Raw genomic sequence first — 12,055 nt, 5'->3', positions numbered from 1 at the left:
TGAGTAGCTTAGAAGATCCCCATGAAAGGTCTCCAGTTCTCTACAGATGCAGTCTGTATGAACTGTGGTGTTCCAAATTTCATCAGCACAGCCATCATTTTCGCCATCATTTTATCCCAATCTCAGCATTATCTCATCCTTTGAGAAATTGCTGTCCACCCTGCCTGCAGTGTTTTTCAGCCTGGAGTATTGGATTGCAGGGCTTTGAGATCAGATGTGCTTCAAGGGCTTTCTGCATCAAGGCAATCTGAAATTTTTTCCACAACAGAGTCAGTTGTCCCTTGTAGAATTTTCCATATCTTAGTGTTTGCAACAGGAAAAGGCACTGTGCATAATGGTAGCAGACTGCTTCACTAACATTGAGGCCTTAGAGAATTAATTCTCTGTAAATTTGTTGTCAAGGCAATCCCAGAGACCTGGAAACTAGACCACCAATAACCAAACGAGATTTTCCCCCGAACCACAGGAAATCCATTCAGTTCCTTGGTAGATCTAGTCACATCTGAAAAGGAATCCAGGATCCTGGGATCAACTCTAATCTGCTGTTTTCAATATACTATGTAGATACAATATCTCTATAGTGTATTACCCATCAAATAGCACCAACTCTGCCTTTCTGCTTCATGGCATATTAGAAACACAAACTTGCTCATCATCCTGTTTGCTCTGGCATCTTTTGGGGGAATTTTTTACTAAATAAACTCTTCATAAGTGTAAAACATGCTGTGAATTTCCAGTAAATCAGACATAAACTTACCAGAACAGAGTTAAGCAATGTTTGTGACAATCTTAAGATTATTTTCTCAGTTCACAACTTTGTTTTGGTTGACAAGTTTTCATTGTGTCTGTGGAATATTCTTTCTGGAAGAGCAAGAGCAAGAGGTGACTGTGGTTTATTTCAAATGCATTAGTTAAAGCTTACAACAACCTATTGAAGAGAAAAAGCAAAATAAAAAGGGAAACTAAAATGTTTATATTATAACAAAATTTGCCACAACACTACAATTCCAGCTGTATCAGCATTTGTACTGTAAATGACTGTCAAGGGTTTATAATTTGATTGCCACACTTCTTTCTTCCCTGATATAACATCCTAGCAAAACAGCTTTTTGATTTATCTGAATATTTAAACAAAAACACACATTTCATATGTTTTTCAGTTAGCTCACTGTGAAACCCATTACAAAATAAAAACAATATTAAAAATGGATGTGCATAAAATCTACTCAACAGTTTGATGACACATATTGTAGTCATTTATACAAAGACAGAAGAACTCCATTATTTTATGTCACTTTGTCGAGTAAGGTCTGCAGAAAAATAGAATTGTCCCAAGATTTCAGTCTGGCATTTGGCAGAACCATTTTACCATGGCTGGGAAAATTATTATAGACTGGGAAATTATTATAGACTGGGAAATTATTATAGACTGTTAGGAAAAGCTAACAGCCAGGTTAGCTAGGGGTTAGCAATGGGCACATGGCAACTGTTCCAGCAGGTGCTTCACTTGAGCCAAGGGTTGTGCCTTTCTCAAGACATTGCCCCATCACTGCAGGCTATGCCATGGGTGGCTGCATTACACCTGCTCATAACACAACTAGAGACAGCCTTGTTTGTAAGCTAATGCAATGTATTTCTGGAACAGTGGCCTCCTCTCAAGACAGTTCCACATTTTCTGGCTTGTGGTATTCTGAAACTCCTTTTCGGATAGCTGCACTGGTTTCCAAAACAAGGACAACTGCAATTGTCTAAGTCAAAAACTGCATTTGTACTCATTACCCTTTGCTATTCCAGTTAGAAAGTAAACTAGAAATTGGTTAATATTTACACTTTGATTAAGAGAAGAGCTATTTTTTTCACTTTTAGAAGCCAATTGCTTTCAGACTGGTTGTTTACAGATGCATAGCAACCTTGTGCTGGGCAGTATTAAGCTGTCCTTCTAAGGTTGCTTTGAACTTTGGCAAACTGTCATCATGCACAAATAAATATAAAAAATTATACTTTAAAGTATTACACTTAATAAAGAGATAAAATTTAGGAGGACCTAACAGAGTCGTACATTTTAAATATTCCTTTTATGGTCAGTAAATAAGACCTTCCTTACCTGCAGTCTTTGCTTGGATACTAACACCCAAGACTAGTAAATCCAAGGTGGCATGGAAATGCACATGCTGATGGTATTTTTGCTGTGCTTTTAAGTTATTGTTCTTTGGTCCCTGATTGAATCTGGCTGACTTCTCAGAGAAGCTCACCAGGAGGATTCGCTCAGCTTACCCTGCCTGTCCTGTTGCAGGGACAATAGCTTCCAGGCAGCCACACAAACCTTTCAAAATAACACAACAATTTCTGCTTTGGCCATCTGTCCATGGAATCAGATTAAAGTGCTTTTAGAGAAAATAATTCTTTGCCTTATTTTTATTATTATTCATTCCACATTCCTTCTCCTGAGCCAGAGACAACATGATAGGTCTGATTTCTCATACATCTCCTACAGTTTCAAAACCAAAAAAACCCTTTCTCTAAGCCATCAAAAAAAAAGCTTTAATCCTTAAACTAACAGTGTAATTATAAACTCATATCCCACAGAAACATTCCCTACTAGCTACCACCGTCAATAGTAAATAATTTACATGGAGAGGCTCTAATGGTAAACACTCCACTTGAAAGCTCTTCACAACAGACAGCAGGATAACAGTGTAATTCAAACCAAGTGAGGAATGTTTGACTCTCTTGCCATTTCCCCACTGACAAAGTGCAAACAAAATTCCATGGATCTTCCTGCTAGAGGAAATGTGCTCAGTGGAATAGAGCTGTAAGGGCACAGGCAAGATGTTTGAGTGCAGATATAATACAGGCTGCTAAAATGATCTCTGTCTAGGGCTGCACTATATGATGCTTCCAAGAAAAAACCTGGGGAAAGTTTTATGAATGAAAATACCCCTTCTCTGACATTAGGGATTATCTGAGTATCTGGGATGGTCTTGCTGGGGAGAAGTGCTGCAAGGAACTTTTTTCCCATTTTGTTACCCTCCCTGACTCCCAGCATAGCAAGGTGGAGCCCTGGGCTGAGCCTGAGAAAGGCAGAGCAGACATCAGTCCTGCACAGCTGACTGAGCTTTGCCTCATCCTGCAGAGCAGAGTGTGACGTGGACAGAAGAAGGATTGAGAAACAATGGAAATTGGGTGGAAAGACCAGTTTTTAAGGAGTGACAGCAAAAATAAATGCATTCAAAAGCAAAGCTGCTTATATTCAGTACTGTCACAGTGATGTCACCCTCCAGTTAAATGGATTGACAGGGTTTGCAGTCCAGTTGTCCTCCCAGTGCATCGGGTTAGGTACAAAGAGCCAGGGCAGGTAGAGCACAAAATTCTAATTCCCCTGTGGTAGAGGAACAATTCACTGTCATTCCTAGGCCTTGAAATCAGCAAGAACCATTCAGTACTGGGAAAAGTGAGGACCTTAATCTGTCTGCCTTGTAATAAAACTTTGTTTCTAAACACTCCTCTGTTATAAGCTTTGGCATGGTCACTACTTTGTATTTGAAAGAACTTATATCATAGATGACGTGAGGAAAAAGTCAAATGTAAATTGTGCACACTGAACAAGATTAAGGCAATAACAAACTACAAATACTCTAAAAGGACAAAACATCACCTACAAAGTCGTTTGTTACATTGTCTGAGTCACATCAGACATATATATCACATTGTTATTTCATTAATGTTCTCCCCATGAAGCTGTACAATCAGCAGAAACTCATTAAAAAGATCAAGCATTGCTGTGCTAAATAGCTCACTTGCTCTTCCTGCTTGTCTCCAAACTACAGCTTTTTATATTTTTCTCTTCCTGAAGACTGATCCAACATGATCAAATTTCACATCAGTAAAACATATTAAAATGAGAGAATATGACATCTTTCATTTTCTAATTTCTTATTCCTAAAAAAAGCCCCTAATTGAGTAGTATATATTATTTGCTTGATACTTGGAGCTATGAAACACAGATTATTTCCTGTTATTTTGTTCTCCCTGCCCAAACCTAATGTTATTAAATTCACTGTTATGCCAGGATATTTGTAAGGTGCAATAAAAAAAGCTTAACTGCTTTAATGTCTCTTTTGAGTAATATAATCTGACTAATCTGACAGGCAGAATATTTTAAATTATACTGATTTCAAGATGAGAAAAATAAAAAAGACGAGCAGGAGTGTAGAGGAGTCATCTGTGTATGAAATATTAATGGAAAAATTATATATGTAAAATGAGCTGGGAAAAAGGCACTGTGCCTTACTCTGTATTTCCTAGGGGAATTTAACCTACACCCCAAAAGTGGATACTGAGCAGAATGATGAACAATATGTAGGAGCATACTTGTTTTTACTGCCTCCAGTCGCTTAGAATGAGGAAATCAAGAATTGAAACATATGGATTGTCACAGCACATTTGTGTTTGCCTCCTGTGATTCAGTCCTCAGATGCAATTCTGTATTTAAACAGAAACGTCCACAGTCTTCTTCTGAGGAATTTCTGTCTTGCTCTGTGCACAGGATGAGGAACGTCCTAGGAATAAATGCCATGAATAGGATTATTATCCATACCAGTGTATTCCAAGTTACCTAGCTTGCTTTCTTGCTTGCATTCTTTTTTTTTCAACAATCAGAGCCACACAATCATTCTGAGACAAAATCAAGTCTGACCCACTGGGGGGGGGTGGAGCAGGAGGCAAAAAAAAGCAGCTTACTAACAGTGGACATGATTTCTCTTTTTTAAAAAATTTTTTTATTTCTGTGGGTGGATCTGTACATATCATGAAAGAAGAGTTGCAGTGATTTAATGACTAGCTTTCTGGTTGAGAGACATCAATCTTGTTTTCTCAAGCATGGCAAACATTTCTAGTTTTTACGTTTGAATACTCAGATTTTGCATATTTAAGCAGTTTCAGCTGGCAACAGAGAAATAATCATGAACCACACTTCCAGTTTCTACCTCAAAGGACACAAATAGACACCTCTCATTTAAACACCTATACTATAAACAAACAGTATTTTAGCTGCATTTTTTTTCCTGAAATGGTTGGATTATTTTTGATTCATCTTTCAGACCATAGTGAAGATCTGAATCTATGATACATCCCTGGGTGTAGACTTACAGAAGCATAACTGAAACTGAAAATAAAACCTTGCAATAGCAAGTGACACTGTGAATCTTAACAGCAGAACAGGTAACTCTGGAGAGAGTCACACAACCTGTGGAAGGTGTGATGGGTAGGGATGAACAAGAGGAATGTGGTGGTTTAACCCCAGCAGCAGCCAAGAACCACACACACACACCCACTGATGGGGGAGAGAAGCAGAAGGGTAAAAGCTAGAAAAGGTCATGGGTTGAGATAAAGAGAGTTTAACAGAGAAAGCAAAGCCATCATTCCAGGATGGGCACCCCAGCCAGAATGACCACACCAATTCCTGAGGCAGGAGAAAATGGAAGGGGAGGGGAAAAAAGCCTCTCTCAGTGGTTCTAGCAGTTATTTCAGGGCTGCTATGAGAACACATAAAGGGCTGTCATTCTTACAGCGCTAAAGGTGTAAAGATGATGATCTTCTGTATCACAAAATAAAGTTTAAAAAAAGACAAAATAAACCCCAAATCAACACCCCCTTTGTAACATATTTGACAGATTTTTCTGCTATAAGCAAGCTCAGTGAAAACAAGCCTTTCCCACACTGCAAAAACATAAATAACCATGATACAAAATATATGATTATGATAGCCATGCTTTCTACCTTTTCACTTCTGAAACTACAGATAACATGGGTGATTATGGCAGAGAATATTAAAGAACTGATTTGAATCTCAAGATGGACATTAACAAAACAACATGAACTGTCAAGAAATTCTTTTTTTCCTGAGGAATTTCAGTTGAGACCCATTGTAGGTTTCCATGAAAGTATTTTATACTAGAGAAGAGGAGTTGTAGGAAATCATCAGCCTTATTTATTTCAGTGAAACAACGATTTAGTACAGAAGATAAACCCTTGCAATTAGAGTGGCACCAAGATTAAATCCATCTGAGATTAGACCCCAAATTACCAAAAATGTGTCCTTCTGGAAAATACTTGATTTTGTGTTGCTCCTTATCAAGCTGATTGTATGCTGTTTCTCTGAATTTCAGTATCTGTGCAGAATTAAAACACAGCAAGCCTCATTTTAGGGCAAGTACATTGACATTTTTTGCACCACTGACAGCTGGAAATTCTCGCATCTATCATTAAAAAGCAATGCAAGAAATAACAAATAAGAAAAATAAAATAGATTTGCCTTCTGCTAATTTCATAGCAAATTGACATACTTCTTTACCTATAAATATAGTAAATAAGTACATCAGACAATGTAAATTGCAAGCAGCAGCAACTAAGCTCTTCCCAGGTCTAAGAAGAGATAGCCACTTTTCCAAGTAGATCAGTTGGAATCGATTTGCCCATTAATTGCTTAATTTTCTCTTCCAGATCCTCAGATTGATTTTCTATTCCAGACAATAGAATTTGGCTCAAGTCTGCTGGCAGAAAATGCTGTCAATCTCTGTTTCCTTATTTCTCTCAGTCAGTGAGTCTCAGGAAAAGATAGCACGCTAAGTAACGAAGGGCTTTTTGTGCAAGAGTTTTCTCCAAATAAATCTCACCTCTCAGAAAATCTCAGTACCTCATTGTTACTGGCATAGTCACAGAAGCCATCTCTGGACTCCATGTCCAAAAGGAAAAAGTGCTGTTTGATGAGAAATACAATTTCCTGGACAGAAATCTGTCAGTTCGGGGAACCAGGTGCAGCTACAGTGTTAGGGTTTCTTAATTTCTTTGTTCCTTCTTGCTTGTTTACATACTAGAGGCTTTTTTTTCCCATAAGTTGACAAACAGGGAGGTTATGTTTCTACTCTGTGTAGCTCGATAGGAATCTCCTGAGCCTCTAACTGGTACTCCAGTAGAGAACAGAATACACATGAATGTGCAGAAGATCTTGATTCCATTAAATCAGAAGTAAAAATCCAATTGCCCATTCACCACCACAACACAGCCCATCCTGTGCCACCAAGAACAGAGAAAAATTCAGTCTTACTATGGCTTGAAATACCTTCTGCTTTTATCTCCAGTTATATGAAAATTGTAAGTGACTTTGTCTTTCGTTCTCCTGGAGACACAACAATGTCCCATTGTTGCTTTCTACTAAAACCCCCACTCTTCTTACGTATTTGGTGATGAGGTTTTATGAAGAAAATGGGATTTATTAATGAAACTTGAGTGAAATCCAGACCAGATTACAGCCAGTAAAAGCTTTGTCATTGACTTTTAGAAAACTAGCTCTTTATCCTGAGTATCTCTATGCTGAAGTGCATCTTTTACCATGTGAGGGAACTTGTAGACATCAGGGAAATTTCCTACAGGGCAAACCTGTTTGAGGAGCTAGGATCCAGAGGACATCAGCCAAGCTCATGAGTTTAAGGCTGCATGCCTCAATCTACCCAACAAATGTCCAGAAAAAAACTCTTCCTTTTGATGACTGTAGGCCTGCTATTTTACCAAGTTTATAGCAAACCACAGCTTGTAAAGCAATTTTTTGTCCAACTTCTTTGAGACTCATATTCATAATTAAGAACACAATCCACAGAGGAAACATTTTATACAAATGTATAATCAATTTTAAAAATAATTTCATTTTCATAAAACTATATTTCTTAATTTTAATGAAGAAAAAATATATTTGCAACATCTTGGTCTAGTTAAGAATTAGAATGGAATCTGGACAACATACTTTTAAATTATTTTTTTAAATGTATAAAACATTGTTATCTTTGACACTGTGACTAATGCTTTGCCAGTCTTTCTTTTAATAGATTCCATGCTTTCATTTGAAAAATAACAGACAGGATTTTATTTCATCTTCTAAGCTGCATTTAGCAGGCTTGAGAACTAATGGAATTAATTAAAAGGGTTTCTTAATTACTCCTCGGTTAAAGAATTTTTCTTCCAGTGCTATTCTTTAGCTAAGTTTCTTATTCACCCATAAGTGGGGATTTCAATCTCACCTACCATGTGTAAGAAAGTGTTTACTCAACTTCTCTTTCAAAAATAGTTCTGCAGCCGTTTTTGGAGGTTTTTTCCTATGATTATTATTTCTGCCATTGTTATTTCTCCCATTCTTTATTATTTTCTCAATGCTTCAGGCTGTCTCTTTAATATTTCTGGTTCCATCTGTAAAGTAATTTAAGCTCCTTGCAGACCATTGAGAAAAACTTAAGCCTTAGAATTATTTTGAGAGTTTATAGTCAGGTCCAGAATGGATAGTAATGTCTGGTTAATCTTCTACCCATTTTCTGTCATGAAGCTGGTACTGTTCCATAAGGACAGCACAACCTCAGAGCCACAATATATAATATTTAGATTTCTTTGCCAATATAATCATCAGACCAATCTTCCTCTGTTGATTTGGAATGGCTGAGAAAGCTGCATGTGATAGCATCAAAAATATTCCAAGTTGATCACTGATCAGTTCATTGTTCTGTTTCCTCACACTTTCAGTAAGAAGTGTTCCCAGTGAGTGCTTTGCAGTTGATATGGAGCATGAGATGCTTGGGTTAGTCCATAGAAAGTGCTGTATATCATGGCTGGCTAAACAACAAGGCAGTAAATAATTTTCTGAAGTGCATCATCAGTACACAAGCATCTCCTTACTATTGATTTATCATAATATGTATCAATTTATCTTCTGCTATTGACTGTAAGTTCTGTGGAGCATGAGCGATTCCATTATTTATTTTTTTTTCATTTTGGATGACCCTTATCAAAATTGGTACAACTTGATAATACTTTGTATTGTAGTTTTCATAAATTGAGATCAGACCATTATTAATTCCTTGTTTAATTTCAACATAGTTAGGAAATATTCATCATTATACTTATTTTAAAATGTCACAGAATCTCACAACTAATAATTACAATTATTTCAAGGAAATTATATTTTTTGAGGACTATAAAATACCTGTAAATGACATTTTTTTCACTATGTTTTATATTAAGCATTAGTTCTGGCTAATTATAAGGCTCTGAGGTTTTTTTACACTACAGCTAAAATTGTTGCTCACTGGAGAAGTAAACCTGAGCTGAGCAGCTGCAGACAAAGGTTGTTTTTCAGAGAGCAATGAAAATTGCTTTCCCCAACTCTGGCTCCTGAAGAAGTCAAATGAATTCTAAAATGTGGTTCTGATATAATATGCACATAAATGTCAGAAAAGAGGTTATTACCATCACTCACTGGCAGGATGGGTTGGTAACAAACACATGAATGTTGATATTAATGATTCAATTCCTACTACATTATTATGCCCAGAGACAAAAAGTTGTTTCCTTCCACTAAAGGGAGACATCTGTCTTCACACTCTAAAATAACTAGCAAAGTTGTCCAAAAAGGAGTGTTTTTGTTTGGCAAAACAGAAACAATTTCTGAAGTGGTGACTAATCACATTACAAAGGTCTTCAAAAAGTCTGGGGTTTAGCCCCTGTTAATGAAAATGTTTGTCCATATGGACATTCTTTCTTTACTAGAAATAAATTACCTTTATGTTACACAGACTAGGGAAGAAAAGACAAATAACTTTCTTGAGAAGCAGCCCCAGGAAAATTGCATAACCTTTATAAGCACTAAGAAAAACTCCTTGGAATAAAGTAGGCACCTGATTTCATTACTTATAACAACTTACAAATATTCCACTAAAATGCTTAAATATATTATTAAGAAAACAAAAGTACATGCTCTAGCTTATTACCACTTGGCTAGTTAGCATATTTACCTTGAAGAGATGCATTTTGATGTGTTCAGAATATAAATTTTCACAAATAGTGCATCTTTAATGTCAGGAAGGGGAAATATTAACAGTGATAAAAATCATATAATTTGTTGTCAAAGACTCATATCTTGCATCTTTTTGGTCAGAGGGGAAAAGTTGGATCTCCAGGGCCCCAAGTGTTGCCATTAAGATATATAATGTTCTTTTCTCATTTCTTTCTTCATGTGCCAGATGGTGAAATAGGGTGAGCTAGAGGTGGTTTACAAATCATCTCTCTTCTTCCTAGGTTTATCTAGCAGAGAAAACAATACCTAGATTTAATGAGAGCATATTCAGGATTGAAATAAATCCTGCCCAAGGGGGTTGCAGGCCTATTAGAAGAGGGTCATGTGTTGCAGTCTGGTTCCTGGTGCACTGTAATGTCAGCAGCATCCCAGGGCCTGGGGTCACTGGGTCTCCAGCACCACACAGCCAGATTGGCTGCATCACACACCAGAAGGGCTTTTAGTTCACATTAGAGAGAATTCAGGTATTCTCTTTGACAGTCCCACCACGTGTAAATCCAGACCATTCTCTGGTTTTAACGCCTGTCTGGTTTTAAGTGCCTTGGCTTTTTTAGTAACTCCAAGAAAGGTGGTCTGGAATTATCATATTACACAGTTTGCATGTTGCATTCAAATTATATCACTGTTTTGCTTCTGTAATCATTCCACTGTAATCAGAAAGAACTTACCCTTGCAAAGCACTTTCAGGTAATTGTCTGAATTCCTTTATATTTGTTTTTCTTCTTACATGATTTAATTATAAGGCCATGTGACTTGGATACTTATCTTTGTGGCTAAATACATCCAGCAGAAAGAATAAGAAAAAGAACTATTTATAACTGAAAAAGAATGCAACACATTTAAGAAATATTAAGCCATTTGCATCAGACCACAGATAAATATGCCAAGCACAAAAATTATTGGTTGAGTAAGTCAAAAATTTCAATGGAATTGAACTTTTGCTCACTTTCTACTTTCCTTTGTCAGCACAATTTAACAACACCTTGTATTTCTGCTTTGAAAACCAGCCATCTTAAATCAAATAAAAGTCTCATTAAATTTCCCACACTCTCCTTTAGAAAAATGCAGTTCTATGGCTTTTCCCATTGTCTGTCTTTAGTGCTGTTTAGCAGGGCTATTGAAATGATACTAAGACAGCAGCACAGGTGGATGCAGAACATATTAATAACAAAATAATTGGAATGTCAAAGCTCATGAATTAGCACTTCTCAAATTCAACTGCAATCAGCAGATTATGGTGTTGGTGCCTTATACAAACTATAAACACTGCAATTCATTATATGCATGCCCAATATTTTTTTCACTAGGCTTCTTTGCCACTGAGTGCTAAATTAAGGAATTAATCCTTCAGAGTTCAATGAAAAGGCTTTATTGCTATTCACAAAATCAAATACTTGGAACAACAGACAATCTGGGCAGCTCCCCCAGCACAGTATATCCTGACTCCATCTGTGCTTAGCACTCAATAGCTAGACAGGTGGAGGGAATTTTTCAGGCCAAGCTGAAAATTCAGACAGTTCTCACCTATTGCTCCTTTCTCCTGAAAACTCTAACTTCAGTTCATCAGACAAAATATTAGTTCTGTAGGAGGAGAACGTGGACATGGTTTAAATCCTTTCTCTCTGAGCCAGTCCCTCAGAACTGACCCTTTCTTCCTTTAAACTTTCTGCTGAGCCCACCACTCCCACATGAAATACCATTTTCACCCTCTTCTTGCATGCACACACAGATACCAAAGAGTTGAGATGCTACAACAACAGACAATGACAAATACCCACAAGCAAACATTTGTTTAATTTGTAGACTTGGGAAAAATAAACAGGGGAAGGGGTGGGCAATAAAATTCACTTTTGTTGGTCTACACAACTGTAAATACAGAAAATAAAAAATAAACCACACCTAGTCATTGTCCTTTTTTCACCTAATGTTCTGAGCCATTGGTTTCTTTACGTCATATCACAAAGAACAAGTCAAAAGTCCAGGTCAGGTAACAATTCGTCTGAGTGGAAACAGAGACCACTTTGGGTTTTATTATTTAGAAGATTATTATTTTTCTCACATGCAAAATCTGATGGACGGGGATCATTGATGAGTTACACAGAGGAAAACAAAATCTTTCCAAGAGTCCCTGACTCCTTTACAAAGTATCTACAGTTTGCA

Source organism: Acanthisitta chloris, unplaced genomic scaffold (genome assembly GCF_000695815.1).
Source record: "Acanthisitta chloris isolate BGI_N310 unplaced genomic scaffold, ASM69581v1 scaffold4561, whole genome shotgun sequence".
In the NCBI taxonomy this organism is placed as follows: Eukaryota; Metazoa; Chordata; class Aves; order Passeriformes; family Acanthisittidae; genus Acanthisitta; species Acanthisitta chloris.
The sequence above is the reverse complement of the archived record's forward strand: the minus strand, read 5'-3'. Positions refer to the sequence as shown.